Here is a 22,578-nt window from a genome sequence, read left to right as displayed (position 1 = left end):
AATTCTCGGTCTATATAAAAAATTTTTTAGCTGAGTATATCTAGAAACTAATGTCATTGTTTCTAGGAAACATAAACTAAGGAAAAGGAAAGTATACTAGTGAGGATTGCTAATTCCACCCTCAAGTCAACTTATAAATAGTATTCTGGGTGATATGTTTTGCTCTGCATAAATGCTCATTGCATTAACTAGGGAAAGTTGCCAAGAAAGAATATTCCAAGGAAATTTAATATTTCTTCGTAAAGATGTATGTAATTCATTTCTCATTAAGTGCAAACTTTATTATGAAGTTCTGTTGCTGAATGTTGTCCTTATGCAATCTATGTACAATTATACTAAGCATTTTTTTTCAAGAAATTGGAAAGTATAAAAGGCTAAGAATCAACTTTTGACACAATTTCTAATATGAACTTTTAATAATAGCACTTTGTTTTGTACATATTACTACCATTAATTATAAATGCAAATATGAAATGTCTTAGAAATCATATAGTCTAGACCCTTTATTTTGCTGATGAAAACATTGAAGTCAGAGTAAGAGGTTGGCACAAAGCTGTAATTAGAGCAGGTGTTTTCTGACTCAAATTCCAGCATGTTTTCCTTCCCCTAAGCCGTACTGTTAGATGGTTCATTTAAAAAAAAAAAAAAAATCAGTACCCAAATGTTCTAGAAAAACAATCCAGACTTGAAATTCATTTAAAAATTACTTTGGGCACTGGGAATGAGTGATAGAGCACTTGCCTAGTATGTGTGAAGCCCTGGGTTTGGTCCCCAGCACTGCAAAAAAAAAAAAAATATATATATATATATATACACACACACACACACACACGCACAGAGAATTATGTGCTATCATGTATTATTCATAGTAAACAAATCCCTAATTTGTCCCCACAAATAAACTAAAACTTTATATTCTACCTTATTTATCTCACATAAAATAAATCTAAATGTTAGAAAATGTGAAATATTTGTGATAAAAATATTTATATAATATTTATATTTAAAAGACTTCCTTTAGGAAAAACAACAAATTTTAATTTAGCAACTTGTCACTATGAATAATAGAATTAGTTTCTTAGATTCCAGAGGTTTCAGTTTTGTTTTGTTTTAAGTTCATATCCATATGTTGTTAAAATATTGTTGGAAAAAATTCTTTCTAGTCCTGTGCCATGAAGATTATTATATGCTTTAAAATCTTTAATATATTATTAACTTATACCTTGATTCTTTTTACTTATTTTTTTACACTATATATATACACAACTCCTATTTAGCTTGCTGGGGAAATCAATTTTCTAGAACATTTCTTTATACCAGTATGCAAATGGATTTACATAGGAATAAGTCTAGGTTTCCTTAAGAGGGCAACAGAATTGAAAACTGAGGCCAACAAATAAATGAAAGTTTCTCTAAATCCATTGGATAATAGAGGCAGTGTTAAGGCTAACCATAGTGTTGAACTAAACAGAGGGATTACTCCTGGGTTTTGCATCAGTTGTTTTCTGCCGGGTGGCCTCACTTGTCAAAAAAAAAAAAAAAAGAAGAAGAAGAAGAAAAAGAAGAAGTTTAACAGGCAAACATTCACATAGGCACATTGAGAAAAGAAGTATGCTTAATTCCATCAAAGCTTTAAAAAATCAATCATTAATTTATTCTAACGACAATTGTTGGTCATTTGTGAAAAACATCTGGCCTTTAAGTTGTAGGAACCTAAACACCAGTATAATGTGAATACTTGTGGTGAAGCTTCAAGTTTGATATAATATAAAAATGTTAGTATATGTGTAGCTTGTCTAGCTACATTACATTTGCTTACTTATAATGTTTTAGCCACTTCATATTTTGGACTTTGAAATTTTTATAAATGTAAATATAGTCTGCTTTAAAAGTTATAAAATTATTTATTTGCAGCCCTAAGAAGTCCTATTTCTTTACATGTTTTTCGTCATTGTTTACCACAGTGATATTTCAGCAATCTTGGTATAATAAATCTAAATTGTTTATAATCAGTCTAAATTCAAGAAAATATGATTTTGAAATGTTTTTAGAAGGAATATAGTCTGCTTTCCATACAGCAAAGTAATGGTTAAAATATTTGTTTTAAAGCTGGATTTAGATACTCCTGACCACTCTCCAATTTAAGTAATACAAATGATTTTATTCTAGAAATGTTGGTAGGAAAATGCACTGAAAAAAAAAACAAATTTTCAGCCTTATTGATATCAAAAAGAATAAAACTAATTCAATCATTATGACTATGGTAACATCCATTTCTTTTACTTAAGACTATCAGCAGACCAGCTCAATACTGGGATACATTTAATATTAAGCTTTAAGTTAGTCAAGTTTCAAGTTCTAATAATACATAAGTAGCCACATCATAATTACAAAATGCTACATAGCGTTTCTTTTCTGGTTTTATTGTGGATTAAAGAGTGGTCTTTTAAATTGTAGAATAAAACCTAAAAACTGTAAGGGTTATGAAGCTAGAGTTTAAATTAGAAATATTGTAAAATTATATCATTTGAATACATGCCTATGAACAGTTAATATGTAAAAGCTAATCCCTGTGACAACATACTACTTTATACTGGGGATTGAACCCAGGGCTTTCACATGATAGGCAAGTGCTCTACCACTGAGCTATATCCTCAGCCCTTTTTATTTTTTATCTTGAGACAGGGTCTCCCTCATTTGCCTAGGCTGACGTCCTTAGTCTCCTGAGTATCTGGGATTATAGGCATGGGTCATTATGTTAAGCTCTCAGTTTCTTACTGTAGAAAGGAAGTAAAACATGATATAATCAAATATTGCCTCATTAAAGGCTTCATGTAGAAATAAATGTTCATTCTCTTACTGTTAAACAAGTTTTTTGTTTTGTTTGTTTGTTTTTGCTTTGTTTTGATTGTAGTGCTAGGAATTCAACCTAGAGTCTTTCATATGCAAGGCTATACCACTGAGCTACATCCCCAGTTATGTTAAACTACTTTTATCAGTTTACTCATATACTATATTTTACTCACCACTCGTCTTTTGTTGTTGCTGTTGTTATTTTTTGTTTGTTAACAGTACTGGAGATTGAACTAAGGGGCACTCTACCACTGAGCTAAATCTCTATGCCTTAAAAAAAATTTAAGACAAGGTCTTGCTAAATTGTCCAGGCTAGTCTCAAAGTTGTGATCCTGCTGCCTCAATCTCCTGCATCACTGGAATTACAGAAATATGCCACTGTGCCTGGCTTCACCACTGCTCTTTAACTTCTCCTGGCCTTGTGATAATAATTACAAATGTAAATTTTTTTTTAGTACCTTTATTTTGTACATTTTTATGTGGTGCTGAAGATCGAACCCAGCACCTCGCACATACTAGGCAAGAGCTCTACTGCTGAGCCACAATCCCAGCCCTAAATACAAATTTTTAAAGACTATAGATAGTACCCATAAAGGAGATTTGATTCTAATAAGAAAATTAATAACTAATAATAAAAATATATTTTTCACAATTATGAAATATATTAATATTTAATTTAGACATTATTTCACTTATACCATAAACATTATTGTAACAATGACCAGTTTCTAAAATGTACATTGAAAGTAGATCTAAAAATTTATATGTCATACATAGAAGCTACTTGTAAAACTTTATTTAGCCCTCATTTTAGAGGCACTGATGTCCAACATACTGTTAGGATACTAGAGATGAGAGGAAAATCACTTAAAACAGCTTGTGCAATATAATGTTTGAAATGGTTCTTTGAGAATGTGCAGATTATGTCTTGCATAGGGACTCCTTCCAGCTCTCTGGGAAAATGAGCTGTTGACATTCTTTTGGGTCATCATCCAAGATAGGAGGGCAACCACAAGGATTTAGCAGATAAATTCATCCCCAAAGACCTTTATCCATTACATTGCAACTTGGAAACATTCATGTTGAATAGTAGCATTAATGTAGCTTTTAGCTCTTAAAAGTCTTACATTTAAAAAAAAAAAGAGGAAGAAAAGATGACAATGAAGAAAATCCAATGAGTACGTTAATAACTTATTTAAGTCTTCTAAGAGGCAGTCTTTATTTACATAATTTTAAAGCACAAACCCCTTTTTTTCTCTATAGTGGTTTCAAAAATAGAATTGGAATCTTATATATTGAGCACTAAGCTTTTGAACTTTAACTCAATCCTGTGTTATTTGTTAGTCATGTATGACTAAGAACAAAAAGTAGATTTTGTTTACTGTTGTAGTCTGAAATAAGTGGCAACATTTGCAAATGATTGAAAATAACCTAATTTAGGTTTTGACTCTCCTTGGACACCATGATTCAGGCATAAGGGAAAGGAAAAGGTATAATAAATGCATTAAGTGTATACATTAAGAATTACACACATGTCCTTTTCTCATAAATAGTGAAAAAAACTTTTTGACTCAAACTGGAATGATACTAATATAGGGCTGAATGTGCAGGAAAGGTTCCCACAATGCATTGTGCAAACCAAGGGCTAACAAATACCCTGCTGCTTTGAAACCCCCCCAAAAGACAAAGGCACAATGAAATAGAAAGCTTACCACCGGTAGCTTTCAAAACGACAAACTAGGCAAACTATACATCTCCACCACTCCAATTTTGTCAGAATGCTAATGAGCTTGCTCTGATCTTTACTCGGCTTCCCGTGTTTTCTACATCTTCAAGGACCACATGGTGCTAGCAAAATAAAGACAACTAAATGAGAATTTCGAATGCTTTTTGTGTTAGGACCTGGTGCTTTTCAGTGGACGCACTCGTTGAATATTCTCAACTTAAAAGAGTACAACAGGGGGTTGGGTATGAACTTTTTAACAGGAGGAAATTTGAACAAAAGTAAATTAGTGAGATGAAGAAAATATGAGAAAAATTTCTGATTAATTTCCACTCCATAATATCAATGACACCTTCAGCCCCACTCATACTCTTCTAACAAGAGATGCTGATAAAAGATGAATGATTCTGTGTTGTTCACAGTGAATGTTTAGTGGTTTTTTAATAGCAGCATTCTACATAAAAGGCACCAGGAAGTACTCCGCATTAGCAGTTGAGATCACTAGTTAATAGGATGATGTCTTTTAGCTTTTGTCACAAGATTATTAGAAAGGATGGGTCTCTGTTCTCATCATTGCATAGTTTGGAGTGCCTGTTGAGTACAAGTGCTAAAATACAGGTTTTTCAGTATTGTTTCACATGTAAAGCAAAAAGCCTTTTAATGCAACACCTTTTTCCTTTTTTACCAGGTGATTTTATTATTGATCTCTAATCTGCCCCTTTAGCTGTATTAAATGCTTGAAGTATTCTGCTTTTCACTGTATCTTTGATGCTAGCTATTTGTGTCTATTAAATTCATTAACATTAAAGCAAGATCTATAGAAAGCATTAGATTCTGCAATTTAGAAAATGGCAGATTATGTAGTTTTTATGGTTTAGGGTATAGAAAACAACATAAAATTAAGATTGCCTATTTTATGAAATTTCTTTTTTTCTTTTTTTCTTTCTTTTTTTATGCTGAGGATTGAACTCAAGGCCTTACACATGATAGGCAAGCACTGTATCACTGAACCACATCCCCTGTCCCTACTTTTATGACATTTTTAATTATATATTTCAAAGGAACATGTTTTTCATTATCCTCCTTTTCTCTAGCAATCACTGTATACTTAGTGGGGGAATGACAGTCCTCAACTTCATCTCTCACCACGTCCATATCTTGAAAAGGAAAAAATGAAAACCATCTGGGAACATTTTTATAAATTAAGATATCTGAACTTGGAGTTAAACCAACTCTTTACAACTAATAAATACCCAGGAAAGGATGTTTGATAAGAAATAGTAACACCTTTCACATTTTGTGTGAACATTTTTGCCAATGTTCTTCACATTTAACATATACATTTGATATTCCTATGTTCTGTTCCTTAAGTTTTCTCTTATCCTGAAAAATTATATTTTTGCACATTGTACTTTGTTCACATAATTCAAATCTTGCCTCTAAAGATATTGTAATGTGGGGGCAGGGTTGTGACCCAACAGTACAGCTACTTGCCCAGCATGTGCATAGCCCTGGGTTCAATCCCCAGAACTGCAAAAATAAATAAATAAATAAAATACAAGATATTGTAATGCATTCAGCTTTTTTGTTGTTGTTGTTCCCGGGATTGAACTCAGGGCCTTGTGCATGTGAGGCAAGCAGTCTACCAACTGACCTATATTCCCAGCCCTATATTCCTACTTCTAACAAAATGAATGGGGGAGGAAATCCTACAATAATAGGAATAACTTGAAGAACCATATTTAATGTCAGGATAAAGTAGAGACTATAAGTATCATAACAGTTTTTTATAGTTTGCTAGTTCTAAATTCTATATAGTATGATATTTCTATGTCTTTCCTAACTATGGGTGGGAATTGGGATTTGTGTAATAAAATGTCTCTCTTTTGTATAGAGATTTTATTTTATAGTAGATATATACCTGTTTCCATATAAATTATTATAAGAGGCCATGTCATTAAAACTCTACACTAAACTTAGTGAGATAACTATTTTAGTTACAAAACTAAAAAGAAATATAGATTTGTCCATAATGCAGTTTTTTCTAACATGAGATGCCATATTAAAAATAAAAAATGAAGTTTTTAAGGGCTGAGATTATGGCTCAGAGGGAGAGCTTTCACCTTGCATTCATGGGGCACTGGGTTCAATCCTCAGCACCACATAAAAATAAAGATATTGTGTCCACCTATACCTAAAAAAAATATTAAAAAATGAAATTTTTAGTTTTAATAAACTTTAATAAGTAGAATGTTTCCATTTGATCTCTACACACAAAATATCAAATAGAGAAACAAGGCTATAATGTGTCTCCAAAAGAATCTTTCATAAGTAGAGACAAACTGAGGGAAATTGATACTGTAAAGTAAAAAAATTATGTCTAAGATTCTGAAATATTAAAGTTAGCCTCTTCTTCTCTACTGAAATAATTACTACTGATAATTCATAGGGCATTTAATCTGTCATAATAAATAAGCTAGTTTAAAAACATACATATAACATTTTTTGTTTATAAATTTTCTGCAAAGTGAGTTTTTAACACAATTTCTAGGACAATGAGCCACTTTCTTTTATACACTTGAAGAGTTGATAGTGTCCATTCCTTTTTGGAAATAAAATGCTAACACACTTTTGGTAAATGAGGTTATTGGTCTGTTATATGAATCTGTGTTTTTTATTGTGTAAAGATTTTAGCTACATTGTTACCTAATTCTAAGAATGCAAAATAATATAACATAATTTTCTAATTGCAAGAAGTAATATAAGGGCTGGTGATGTGGCTCAAGCGGTAGCACGCTCGCCTGGCGTGCGTGCGGCCCGGGTTTGATTCTCAGCACCACAAACAAACAAAGATGTTGTGTCTGCGAAAAACTAAAAATAAAGAAAGAAAGAAAATTCTCTCTCTCTCTCTCTCTCTCTCTCTCTCTCTCTTTAAAAAAAAAGAAGTAATATAATACCATGCAATTATATTCTAGTGCAATATGCAGAAAAATAAAAAAGCATAAAAGAACATGTCAAACAAGTGATTCTGTTACATCCTCAATTAGCAAAATCTTAGCTAGGTAGGAGAACAATGAGTCAAGACCCAACTTTCCAAGTTTCTCTATCTACTTTCTCTCCAATACTCCTGTCCATGATATATCAAACTCTGTCTTCCACTGCTGTTGGTGTAATTACAGGAGAGGCTATTCTTCATGCTTAATCCTAAGTATATACTTTCATCTGAAAACACAGACTGAGCCATTCCAGCAGTGAGTTGAGATCTTGGCTGAGAGGATGATAGCCAGGGCACCACTCTACCTTTTGCTATATTCATCCCTACTTACTATCTCAGCTTTATGGGCTGTGGGCCTAAGTTTCCATTGTAATAAAAGGACACTATGGCCTTAAACATAAAAATTGAGGACTAACTTGATAGTAGTGTTTGCCTACCATTTATGAGGCCCTGAGTTTGATCCTCAGCACTGCAACAAAACCCACAAAATGTGGGGAGGGAGGGACCTAACTCTAACTCTTATAAAGGATGAAATTCATTTATATTTTATGTCTTAGGATTTTCATTCATTCAACAAATATGTTTTGATCCCTGATTATGTTCAAGGTACTATACAGAATGTAAAAACCCCCCTGGGTAATGATAATAATTAATTTAATTTTGGACACACTGGGTTGAAAGTGATAAGGTATATTAACTAAGAGATTTGTGAGAATTTAGTTACTTTGTATCAAGCATTTGCACAGGCCCTGGCATATGCTTTATAATATTAGCTTGCATTTATTCAGCTCTTTCTTTGCAAGCTAATATTATGTATATGATCTCTTCAGTTCTTAAATTTGTCAAGCTCTCTGTTATGATTTATATATAAATTGTCCCCTAAAAGTTCCTATGTTAGTACAAGAATATTCAGAGGTGAAATGATTATGAACTATAACCTAATCAGTCCGTCCTAGTTTGAATGGACTAACTAACTGGGTGATAACCATAGGCAGGTCAGGTGTAGCTGGAGGAGGTAGTTTACTAGGGTCATGCCCTGGAAGGGTTCATCTTCCCTATAGTCCCTTCTCCTTCTCCTCTCTCTGTTTCCTGGCTACCATGAGCAGAGTAGTGCTCCTCTGTCAAGCCCTTCCACCATGATGTTCTGCCTCAGCTTGGACCAATGGAATTGGCTCACAATGGACTGAACTTCTGAATCTGTGAGCCTAAATAAACTTTTCCTCCTCTAAGTTGTTCTTTTCAAGTATTTTGGTCCTATGAATGAAATGCTGACTAACACCATCTTCTTTGAAATAAAAGATACCCAAAGATGAAAAACACTAATATGCTAGGAATTTTACAGACATCATCATCAAGCATTAAATAAAATAATTATAATAATGAATTACTAGCCAGGCATGGTGGCACATGCCTGTAAGCCCAGTGGCTTAGGAGGCTGAGGCAAGAGGATCATGGGTTCAAAGTCAGCCACAGCAAAAGTGAGGCACTAAACAACTCTGAGACCCTGTCTCTAAATAAAATACAAAATAGGACTGGGGATGTGACTCAGGTTGAGTGCCCTAAGTTCAATCCCCAATACTAAATAAATAAATAGATAGATAAATTACTATTATTCTCTTTTCACATTTGTATATTTTGTTATTGTGTGTTAGATGCATACTATAATAGGCATTTGATTATTAAAATTAATAATGACTAAATATGCAGTGTAAAGGCAATAGTAAAGTTTGTTTTAAAAAGAAAATTTAACTGTAATGTATCTATAGTGCTTTTCTTCTTTACTTTATACATTTTCAATTTTTTAAATTGGTGATATTGGACTGAGCTCAGTATACTTGCCTAACGTTCTCAAGCCTCTTAGATTGAGCCTTAGCATTGAAAAAAAAAAAGGTAATATTCCTAAATTATCTTCTTTCTATAGTTTTTTTCTTTCTGTGGTTGTAAGTGAAACTAATATCATACTTTCAGGTTTTCTTTACTTACACAGTTTGTTCAGCTAATTGTAATATTAATATTCATTTCTACCTGTGTGTCATTATTTAGACTATTTAAGGAGGAAAATACATAAATTTTATGTAGAAGTAGCAGCATTCAATTGTTGAATCATTCTAGTTTATGCAGTAGGCATTGGATTATAGCATTTCTAGAAAGAAACTTCTGATTCAGAAATGCAGAGAGCCTACTAAGATTCTCATTTCTGACATTTGTTTCTCCTCTCCTTGGCAGTCACTGTATGCCCCAGCTTTTTACTATCTACAGTCTTAAGTTGACTTTCATCTGCTGACTCATGTTTATTCATTTATCCAGAAAAAAAATGTATATAATTTCTACCAGTGATTTTTAGACAGTATTTCCACTACTAGAAATTCTGAATTGGAAATATAAAATATAATTTTTGTACCTAAAGAATTATCCCACCACCAAAATTTTCAAATTGGAACATGCCTATTTCCTTAAGTGAGGTATATCCTTATTCTAGAGTGCAATAAAAATTTTTCGCATTTAAAAAAGTAGAAATTCCAGGAAAATGTGTTTTTTCTCAGCAACTATCTATGAAATAAAATTTAGGCATTTGAACTGATTTGGCAGCAACATGTTTTTCTTCTGAATGTGAAATTAAATTTGTGTAATGTCATGCCAATGCTAAAATAACATGTTATACATGGAATATCACCCTTTCTTTTTTAAAAAAAAAAAAATTAATCTCAGTGACTTCTTTGTGAAAGGGCCAAGACAGTGGTTCTCAAACTTTTATATCCATAAAAAGCCTGAGTTTGTTTAAAAAAAAAAAAAAAAAACAGTCTTCAAGGTCCTGCTTTAAAGATTCTGATTCAGTGGATCTGGGACTGGGCCCATCTGGGCAGTTCAAATGCAGGTAATCCACATCAAATTTGAGAAACACATGGCTAAAGATATGCTAAACACAGTATTGAGATTTAAGAACAGGGACTCTAAAATCAGTAAGATCCCAGCTGGAATTTAGCTGGTTTTGGACAACTAACTTAAAACTCTCTGAGTCTGTTTTCTTAGCTGTTTTTTTAAAAAAGAATAAAATGCTGATAATACCTTCAGAATTGGCAGAAGGTGAACACTTAGTACAAAAGTAGCTGTTGCTGTCAGTTGTGGTAGTAAGTTTCATTATTTATTATTGTTTCTACCTTTACTTTAATTTTTTTTCTTAGCTCCTAATATGCATATCTCCATTCTATAACTCTTTTCTTTGATGTTATTTCCCCATCTTTCTGTTGCTCCCTCTCTCTCACTTTCTATTCTTCGTTCCCTCAAAAAATACCAGAAGAATAGTTTTGGGAACTTGGCATAAGACTAAAAAATTGTTTTTATTGTTTTTAACCCTTAAATTATCTATTAATTATTATATATTGGTAAATAGTTGCACAAATACCATAATTTTCTTGTAAATAAATAACTAGGATGAAGCCTTAGGAATTTTACTAGTCCCTTGAATTGTTATGCTAATTTTTATGAGTTTTTTTAAAGCACATCCAGAAGCAAACTGAACTTAAATATTGTATTTTGAGAAACCTATTTTAGGACGTCATATAGGAATCAACTTTACAAATGGATTTTCTCTTTCTCTGTTTCATCCTTACACTATCCTAAGAACCTGAACCAAGATTTCATACTTTGACAAAGAATGACATCAGAGAAGGACACGTGTGTGAGTTGCCTCCTCAGTCGAGACTCAAAATCAGGTAGTTGGTAGAAAGATGCAAGCTTTGTTCTGACACCATTCTCCAGTTTTCCCTACATGGAAACACTTTCCTTTAAAAATATAGATAATAATATAGAGAATGAACTGGGTGCATACTTGATCTTGTCAGTCCCTTCTTCTTGGGGATAGAACGTCCAGTTATTTAGCCATGAATTTTCTCTTGTTATCTGGGATTAGAAATTCCTACTTTCGAATTATTATTCATTCTACTTGGAGACCTTGCCAATTCTTTTTCTAGTGGATGGTAAATTATAATGTTTCTTAAGCCTCTAGGTTCTTTACATAAGAAAACTGAACATATATGGTCGTTGTATCTATTCTCTGTCCTCACATATCACTTGTAATTTGGATCAAGAAAGGCATTCATTCACTGAAAGGTGCTATTTCCTTTTGTTTTTCTACAATTAAGGAATACTGATGAGTTGGTATCTTAAAAAAAAAAAAAAATAGAGTGCTGGGGATGTGGCTCAAGCGGTAGCGCGCTCGCCTGGCATGCGTGCGGCCCAGGTTCGATCCTCAGCACCACATACAAACAAAGATGTTGTGTCCGCTAAAAACTAAAAAATAAATATTAAAAAAAATTCCCAAAAAAAAGAAAAAAAATTTTAAAAATAGATATTTTTAAATGCTTAATATTGCCAACTAATTTTTAATGTGTGTTGATCAGTTCTGTGAAAAATTTTGTTTTTGTTTTAATGGATTTGGATGAAATTTATAGAGAAAGATTAGTCTTAGCCTTAAAGGATAAATTTTAGTCCAAATACATATATCAACAATTATTTCCAAGCTAGGCCTGATGGCTCATGCTTACGGTCCCAGCTATTTCAGGAGACTGGGGCTTACTGATCACTTCAATCCAGGAACTGGCAACATAGTGAGACTCCTCATCTTAAAAAAATAAAAAGAAAGTAAACAGTTTTTCAAAAACTGTTCTACCATCAACATAAGAATACATGGAATAGTTTCCTTTTTGTTTTAAAACTGGTGATATGAAGTGTGAATTCACGGTGCATAAGTAATGGACATCTCAATTACAAGTTTCCCTTGCATTTCCCTTGCTGACTGGTTGCATACTGCTTCTCCATTCTTTACCCACTCTAAAGCCACCCAATTCCATGCCAGTTCATTCTGACTTAATAGCACCACTTGGTGGCCAAAGCTACAAATTGTATAAAACACCAGCATTTCTTCCTCACTACATGTTGTCATACCCATGGATACTTTTTTTAATTTAAAAAAATGAGTTTTAATTTTAAAGCATTGAAGTCTACAACAATTTTTATAATTGATAAACTATTTCAGTTATAAATCGTTTTCAATAGAAAAATAATCACCAATGTAGTCATAAATATTTTAATTTCTCATGAGAATAAATTAAATGGAGCCAAAATGTAACATTTCTAATAAATACCATTTGTTTTAACTCAAGTGCTTATTTATTATTTTTATCTTTTTTTTTTTTTTTAAGAAATAGGGTTTCACTGTGTTTCTCAGAAGGTCTCAAGTGAACCTCCGGCCTTAGCAGGAACTATAGGTATCCACCATCAAGGCCAACTAATTCAAATGCTTATTTTATTTTTGTAGTGCTGGGGAATCAATTCCAGCACCTTGCATATGCTAGGCAAAGCATTGTACCACTGAGCTCCACCCTCTGCCCCTCAAGTGCTTATTTTAAATCAAAGTTAAAAGTTAAATAAAACTGTAATAAACATTTCAGTTTAAAAGTAATATACTGGGCTAGGGCGGTAGCTCAGTGATAGAGCACTTTCCTATCATGTGCAAGCCCTTGGGTTTGATCCCTAGTATTAAAAAAAAAAAAAAAAAAAGTAAAATACCATCTAGAAAAAAAAAGTGCCAACTATTTCATAAAGCCAACAAAGGTCAGCTTTATACAATATAATTTCATTAAGATTTTATTTTTCTTTGTTTTTAGAGGATAGTTTGTTTATGGTGCTGGGAATTGAACCCAGGGCCTTGTGCATGCTAATTGCCCACTCTACTAGTGGACTACATCCTAGCTCCCAATTTTTTTTAATCATGCTAAAAATTATCAGTGCCAACTAGGTAGCTTTTTTGCTAATTGTGAACTATATTTGATAATAATGGAATTATTAACAAATACATTGTAAAGAACAAACATATTTAAAGTTGATCATAACTTTCGATGGGAAGGTTAAGTTATTTTAGATGTGATTGCTCTGACCCTTTTTAAGTGGACTACAGCTTTGGAAAAAAATAGACACAGGGCCATATATGTAAAGGCTGGAGATTGGCTCATAAGATTTATGAGCAGATTTATGTCAGAATCTGACATGGACTATTGAGATATATTATAAAGTTCTTCAGGTTAAGGAAGGGATATTTTAAAAATTGTATCACATTAAAAGTGGTAATTTAACAGATCCTGAGATTAGGTTGAAGAGAAATCTAAACATAAGTGTTGTTGGGAATACCAGAGATTCTGGGAATCACATTAGATTTTCTCTGAATTTCAGACTGAAGAAACTGCTATTAGCCAGAAGACCTTTGGAATAGACTTCCTAGAGTATGTACAGCCTTGGGAAGGGAAATGTCTCAAATTTGCATCTGAGTAGCTCCTTTAAGAAAAGAAAAATGAGGACCAGGAATGTAGGTCAGTGATTGAGTGCTTGCCTAGCATGTGCAAGACCCTGGGTTCAATACCCAGTTCTAAAAGAAAGTAAGGGGGGCAGGGAAAGAGAGTTTGAAATATGAGTAGTGGGGAGTTGATGGGATTCCATGCATGGGTAGATTGAAAATGATGAAGTGATTGTAGGATGCATTTTGATTAATTGTTCTAGGAAAATAAATATGTAGAGAAATTAGAAATATCATGCTCAGGGCTGAGGGGGTGCAGGGAGGGAGGGACAGACGGAAGAAATTAAAAGAAAAAAGAAAGCACTCGATGGAATAAACACCTTAAGATTTGTACCATGTTGTCTAGCATATTTACTTCTGTGAGTGGGTCTCTCTGGTGCTTGCATTGGCAGGAGGGATCACCGTGATTACCATACCTTGTACCATCAATAATTCTAGGAATCAGGCAGGCATTGTATTGCATTCTTATAAACTAACAAAATTCTTATAATCCCAGCAACTACAGAGGCAGGAAGATTACAAGTTCAAGGCCATTCTGGGCAACTTAGCTAAACCCTGTTTCAAAATAAATTTAAAAGGGGCTGGGGAGGTGGGGATGTAGCTCAGTGATAGAGTATTCTTTGATTTAATCCCCAGTACCACCAAAAAAAAAAAAAAAATCCTAGAAAATCCTAGGAATCAAGGGAGGATCCTGAAGCAGGATATAAGCTTAATTATGTACCTTCTTAATTTATTTTTAAATTTATGAAGCAGAACTCTTCTTTGTGTGTGTATGTGTGTTTGTATGTATGTATGTATGTATGTATATGTGTGTGTAGAGAGAGAGAAACAGATGTAATATAAATTATTTATATGTGTGTGTGTGTGTATGTGTGTTGACGGGGGGGGGGGGGGGGGGGGCGGGGGGTGGGGGTGCAGTTCAAACCCAGGGCCTTGTATGTGCTAGGCAAATGCTCTACCCCTCTAATGCCAGAGATAGGTTTTTTTGTTTGTTAGCTTGTTTGTTTATGAGAGTCACTCTGAAAGTTTTGTTAAGGTTGCTCTGAACTCAAAGAGCCTGTTTTGTTAAGACCGATTACCTATGAGTCCTCATGTATTAAGTGGGTGACTAAGAATGGTGGTTCACAAGACTATTTGAGGACTGTTCCATCACTAGCTAACTTTAGGTAAGTTGTATAACCTCATTAAATATTCCATGCTATTATCATCATCATCATTACCATTATTTCCACTCTATAAGGAAGTTATTGGCTGTCAGTGACATGATGAGGGAAATATGGCAGTGTCTCTTTGACACTGTTGTTCTTATGTCTTTAGGAAATGGCACAAGTCCATTGTGAGTGTCTCTTGTGTACTGTACTGAAGAGAATAGCTCCACTAAGAAAACTAAAGGGGTATTGGATGAGGGATTACAATGCTGAAACTAACCAGTCATCTGGCCTGGAAAAACAGCACTCACTGCATTTGTTTCAAGATGTGTAATTACTGAAACCCTGCTCAAGTTAGAAATCTGCCACAGAAGCTTCTGCACCATCCTTCTTTGCTTAAGCTTCTGTGGTTTGAGAATGAATGTGGCCAAAGGCTAGTAGAAGATAGGAATAATTCCCTTTAGCTCTTCCTCATGGAATAAAGATATTTAAGGTACATATGAGGACATTATATTAAGTGAAATAAGAAAAACAAACACAATTATCTCACTAATATGTGGAATATAAAGAAGTTGAACTCAGTGAAGTAGTGAGTAAAATGGTAGTTATCAGAGAACGGGGTACAGAGGGTAGGGTTTAAAGTGGGAATGACTAGGGTCAAAAGTACAAAATTTCAGAAGGAATAAATTCAAGAGCTCTATTGTATAACATGGTGACGATAGTTAAAATTTATTCTTGAAAATTGCTGAGAGTAGATTTTTAAGTGCTTTCATCTCACTCCAAAAAAGATAAACTATATGAGGTAATCCTATATTAATCAGTTCAATTTAGACATACCACAATGTGTACATATTCCAAAACAATTTCTGTGTGTTATTTTTGGCAATTAAGGGGGCCGGGGACTGTAGCTCAGTGGCAGAGCACCTGTCTAGCACATAAGAGGCACTGGGTTCAATTCTTAGCACCTCATTAAAAAACATAACAAATAAATACAGGCATGCTGTATACAAAAAATAAAATAAATTAAGAAGGTACATAATTAAGCTTATATCTAGTATTGCCTGGTTATCTGAATCTAGGCTTGATCAAAGCAGGAGTAGAATAGAAGAGAACATAACTGTACAGGTTTTACAATGGGGTACTTTTTAATTCATTTATTATTGGAAACTGGAGGCTCTGAAGATTTCTTGATGATATTTTTAAAGACTTTAAGCAAACTGGAAACTACCTAGAAAAGTAGCTAACTACATAATATATCTTTGGAGAAACTTTATTAGAAAAAGCACATCTGTGGTAAACCTACCTGAATTTGTCCTTTTGTTTTAAAAATTGTATTTAATTTTCTATATTCAATGAATCCAATCTCATTCTCACCCACTATTTAATAAATCAGGTACTTCATCTACATTGACAATTTCATAAACTGATTTTAAAGGAGCGGTGCTTTTAATATCAAAATACCTTCCTGTAAAAAAATGATGAAAACTGTGGCTGGGGATATACCTCAGTTGGTAGAGTGCTTGCCTCACATGCCCAAGGCCCTGGGTTCAGTCCCCAGCACCACACACATACACATACACACACACCAAAAAAAAAAAGGATGAAAACTTACTTTCCTAGTGAAACATTTTGCTTTTCTTCAAATTATATCAATTTGTACTTCAGACTGTAAATTTTATTTTTGATAATAATAAAATTTTAGAAGTATTCCACTTGTCAGTAATTTTTTATCTTAAAATTTACCTCTTTCATTCTTTGGAATTCATCAATATCCCATGATCTACTTTGTTTTTTTTTTTTTTTTTTCTTTTTGAGGGGTGGAGGTATGTGTGTGGCACTACGGATCAAATCCAGGGTCTCATACATTCATTACATTCTAGGCAAGTGCTCTACCACTGAATTTCACTCTGGGTTCTTTTTTTTTTTGGAGACAGAGTCTCACAAAGTTGCCCAGGCTGAACTTGGGATCCTCCTGCCTCAACTGCCCAAGTAGCTGGCATTACAGATGTGTGCTATTGTCTCTGCCTTACTTTATTCTTAAATCTCTAAAACCCTTTGTAAGGGACTTTCACTACCTGGTGCCCAGTCACATTATTGTGTCACCATGTATGCAGAAATGGCAGTGGTGATCCAGTATTTTTGTTTTTTTCAGCTGCAAACCCACCTGTGCCGCTGGATAAAGTGAACATGCTTATGTATATGTCTGTATTTAAAAACCACATCTTAAAATAACAAATATTAAAATAGAAATAGTTTTCCTCCGCTCCCATTTTTCAAGAAATAATTTTATTCATGTTTGTCTTTTAACACTAATTTCTCTGTCTCTAGAACCTTTAGAACTTTTTTGTTTAGATTAAACTCATGGGCACTCAACCACTGAGTCACATCCTCAGCCCTATTTTGTATGTTATTTAGAGACAGGGTCTCGCCGAATTGCTTAGCACCTTGCTGTTGCTGAGGCTGGCTTTGAACTTTCAATCTTCCTGTCTGAGCCTCTGGAGCCTCTGGGGTTACAGGCATGAGCCACTGTGCTGGCTAGAATCTCTTTGTAGTCATTCACATGACAGGACTGTGAGATGGCTCTTAGACAGGGAGAGGGTAAAGGGGAGTCTGCCTGGTACAGTCCAAACTTAAGGAGGCGGAAGAACTGGGGCGGGAGTGCTACCCATCTGTAAGGGTGGTTCACAGTTCAAGTTTTCCCCCTTATTGGAGGGTACATAATTGATTCTCCAAGTAAAATACTGTTTGTTCTGTAGATTGATGTCTGTAAAAGTGACCGTATTTTTTCTCTTTTTACAAAATATGTTAGATGTACCTTCAAAAAAATAAATACAGCCCTTGAGTTCTGAGAATTCTAACTTAAAGCCAGGCTTGCTAGCACATGCCTATAATCTCAGTGATTTGGGAGGCTGAGGGAGGAGAGTTGCAAGTTCGAAACCAGCCTCAGCAATTTAACTTAAGCCAAATACCCATATATAGGTAGTCAAAATAGGCATGCAGGGCTGGGGATATAGCTCAGTTGGTAGAGTGCTTGCCTTGCATGCGCTAGGCCCTGGGTTCAATTCCTAGCACTACAAAAAATAAAAATAAAATAAATAAAATAGGCATGCACTTGGGCTGGAGGTGTAGCTTAGTGGTATAGTTCAGTACTGGGGAGCGGGGGGTATGCATTGCCTTAATGTGTATCATATTAATAACTTTAAAGTCTCTTAGCAGTGAAAAGTTATGAATACAGCCCCATCTCATGGGTCATTTTTTTTAAAAAAATACTATAGTCTAAGGATGTCACTCAGTGGTGAGTACTTGCCTAGCATGTATGAGACCCTGGTTTTGGTCCTCAACAATACACAGGAAACTATAAGTAAATTTCATCAATTATACTTTTTCCCATGATGACTACTTCAGTGCTTTTTTTGTTAACTTTGAGCTTAGTTTATTACCTTTTCAGAAATATAACATAGACCTTTGGTATAAAAACAGTCTATTCATACCCCATTAAAGAGTTGGTTCAATAAAATTGCTGTTAATTTCCAACCTATAGAAATAAATTGTGTATAAATTAATTGAGGAAGAACTTTGATGAAACTGTCTATGCCTACTTCCATAGGAACTACATGCATGGAAGTCTGTCAGAACTGTAGAATGATGTGGCTTCAAATATCTCCCCACATTTTTTTTTCCAAATGGGTAAATAAAATATGTATTTATTTTGAGAGAGAGTGTTAGTTTTTATTTTATGTAAACAAAGAGGAACATTTTCCCTAAAGTTTATTTTTTTAGAGAGAGAATTTTATTTATTTTTTAGTTTTTTGGCAGACACAACATCTTTGTATGTGGTGCTGAGGATCGAACCCAGGCCGCACGAATGCCAGGCGATCGCGCTACCACTTGAGCCACATCCCCAGCCCTAAAGTTTATATTCCTAATACTATAGTAAATATATCATGTTAAACAAATAAGATAATTGATGCTAAAATGTCAATAAGAATTATAAAATATTCTTCTTTAATGTTGATTAGGAATATTCTTGGAGCAGAAACACTTGTTTATATAGTAAAATTTATTTTCTTAATATAGCTTTAATTCTTTCCTAAGTTTAAATATTTTCTAAAACTGGGAAACTATAGTTTGATAATGGTGTTTATTGGCTTTGGAGTTGATGCCTCTGACCCCTCCATTAAGTAAAATCTTCTCTGATAACAGCTGGTTGGATACTTCAAGTGTCTCTCCATTGTAATAAAGTATTTTAAATATCATTCTGTAATCCCCATCAGGACAATTTTTAATGTCAGCATTTTTGGTTTTATATTTGGTTTAACTTTGATGTGATGTACTAAGAGAGCTGTATTTGATACTAGTTAGCCATTCCCCACTATGGAATTGTGGTAAGATTTCAGCATTCTTTAATGTTTTCATGGTTGAAAACCTTGGCTTTGTTTACATGTATAACAACACTATTACAACTATGTGGTTTTACCTTTTCCCACTGAATCCATCCTATATTCAGCTACAATTGTATTTATCATTCCTTATTTTGCATTTATATAAGAATTCACTGTCTAAAATATAATTTTGTAAATAGATGATATTATACTGAAAAGAATATTAGGAAAAGTTTATTTAGAAGCCAGTTTTTAAAATAAGATTCAGAGCTGGCACTGTAGCCCAGTGGTAGATGCCTAGCATACATAAGGTCCTTAGTTTAATCCCTAGCACTGCAAAAATAAAATAAAATATGATTAATAATTCCAAGATTCTGACATCATTTTTTTATTCATTTGAAACATACTGAAAAAACACTACTTCTGAAAAAAATAAATGAAAACTACATACAAATTCTTGGATTAGTAAATGAATTCCTAAATGAAATTATATAACTTTAAATCTTGTTTGTTTGAGGAAATGGAATATAAAGGTAGTTACTGTAGTCAACTAATATTTATTAAGTATATTACATGTAGTACTGTGTGAAATGTGCTGCTGTCTATGAAGTTCTTTTTATTAACTGTGAGAGAGGAAGAATAATTTTAAGTCATTTTTAAGCTATTTTCCTGCCATTATCGTTGTTTTGATTTCTTAATAATTTTCAGAATTCTTACTTCAATTACAATTGATTAAGAGAAAAAAAACTGACATTAAGAGAGTGTGTGATACAAGAAAGAACATTATATATCTGGAGGCAAAATAAAAAACAGAAGTCTTTAAAGGAAACAAAATACAAAATATATTACTAGAGACTATATTAATATTAAGGTGAAAATGGGTAGCTTTTATGATGCTTTATTGGTAATAAAATAAACAGGAGGTGTACCATATTTTAAAATATAATGCAACATCCCAGGCATTATTTTAAATTTTAGTAAATGTATACTGAACTGTAGAAGTCACTTCTTATTTCAAAATGGCCTTCAATAGTATGTCTTGAATTTTTCAGATCATGAAATTGAAAAAATTTTAAGATTTATAAAAAGTACCAGTACTAGTTCTGAGGTGACAAAAATGTGGTTGTATTACAAATTAAAGATAATTTTGAAAGAGAGGTAGTTAGCTAGGTGAGGTTAAACAAGATTAAATGATTTATGGCCATTTTATAATATAATGACAGTCTTCATTTTAAGCTACAATGTAAAGTGCTTTATTCTGAGATTAGGTATTGTGGCAGAAGCTAAAACTGCCTTTTTTATAACAGTGCCAGAATACAACCTCTTTTTCTTTTTGCGCTAACAAGACTGCTTTACCACCACAGCCCACTCTAAGTAATTAAATCAATCCTTTGTACTTACCGTATTCTCCTCTAGTGACGGTACTAGATCTGATTATATGCTTCATGCATATTCAAAGTACCGCACTGACAGCTCTTTAATGAGCTCTTACTTAATCAGTATGAACAATGTTCATCTTGTTCTTTTTTTCCTCGTGCATTAGAGCTAGGAACAGTTGGGAAAAATGAAACATCCAGCATTCATTTGAAAAATATATTGTACTTTGAAAAGTGTCTAAGCTGAGGAAGTTGCATTCTGCCCTTTAAAAGTCTGATGGACAAATTGGATTACTAGTATTGGATTAAATAACAAATGGTTAGAGGAGAAATGAGAAAAGCTCACTGTGATCACAGGCTTTAATATTTTTTGTTACTTATAAAGCTAAAGGGGTCTTTAACCAGTTATTAAAGTCAGGATTAATTTGTAATGGTTCAACTTACTGGCTTTTAAGAGCTTTTTAAATTTAAAAAAAATTAAAACCCCTAAAAACAATAGTATAGTGATGGATTAGAAGAAACTTTAATTTTTATTACTACAATAGATTTCCATCATATACAATTTCAGATAAGGATTTAGTGATACAGATGTTTTTCAATTAATTTAAATAATCTATGTAAAAATGTATAATGTGTCTTTAAATATTTATCATTAGGCTTATTTCCTTTTGTAACATGAGACTCTTTTATTATTAGAGATTTCCTAACAATTAGGGGCAGGGGATCTTGGATTCTTACCTAGAAATCATAGGCATAAGTTAAACTGAAAATAATACAGTTCCACATCAATATTGTTATACTCAAGGAAGCGGTGTTCCATTGAAGAAAATGATGCTAATTTAAGAGTAGGCTGGTTGCTTCTAGTATTGCCTGAAAGCCTCAATTAAAGGTTAAGTTAATCTCAAAACAAAGTTTTAATATGTCTATATTTTTAGAAGCTACTTAGTTTATAAACACAAGAATTAGGTCTTTAATCAGAAAATAAAATATCATAAAATCTACACCTATTAATATTGCACACATGTGTCATTTCACTGATCAAAAAAGCTTTCACCAGGGTACAATTGGCCTTTTTCCAAATTGCAAGCTTTTTCTCAGCTTTTTCTTTTTACTCTTTCTTCTTTTGTTGCTACCCAGGGATTTGTGCCTATCGCAGCCTGTATCACATGACCAGTGTCAAGACATCACATGGTCCAAAGTGAATACAAAACCAGCTACCCTAAAGGAGAGATTAAAAATACTGTAAAACAATAAAGACTTTTGTTCAGACTCTAAAAGAATCTATCCTAAGTCGGCTTCATACCATTCAGTTTTAACAGCATTTAATGAAGGCACATATCCCCACTCTTCTCCCCAAAGATGAATAACACATATCTGTTTTATAGGGATACTTTGAAATACATGTTTAATCTTTTGTACACAGATCAGTTTTTTTATATTCTATTTTATTTTTAAATATCTTTAAATTTTTATTAATGTGAAATAGTTAAATTAATTATGGAATGCCCGTAACTTATGCATCAATATGAAGAAGATATTTGGACACATGATATAATAAATCATAGGACACAATATAATATGAACTCATATCTGTGAGAGAAATCTAGATGTGTTTATAGATAAAGTATAAACATGTGTTTGATAGACAGCTGAGCTGTCTGATTTGGGAGGAAATATACCACTTCTGGAGAAAGAAAATGAAGTGAGGAGGTGAGGAAGGGTGGGGTCAGTGAAAGAGGATTTGACATTTAT

The 22,578-nt window shown here is 33.3% G+C and overlaps 1 protein-coding gene across 10 annotated transcripts in view; it reads left to right on the top strand.

The window, feature by feature from the left end:
- Positions 1-22,578, top strand: part of Ehbp1 (EH domain binding protein 1) — a 316,989-nt gene that overhangs the window by 283,925 nt on the left and 10,486 nt on the right. The gene's annotated exons all lie outside the window — the stretch shown is intronic.

Source organism: Ictidomys tridecemlineatus, chromosome 12 (genome assembly GCF_052094955.1).
Source record: "Ictidomys tridecemlineatus isolate mIctTri1 chromosome 12, mIctTri1.hap1, whole genome shotgun sequence".
In the NCBI taxonomy this organism is placed as follows: Eukaryota; Metazoa; Chordata; class Mammalia; order Rodentia; family Sciuridae; genus Ictidomys; species Ictidomys tridecemlineatus.
Note: the sequence above shows the minus strand (reverse complement) of the source record. Positions and strands in the feature narration are given on the sequence as shown.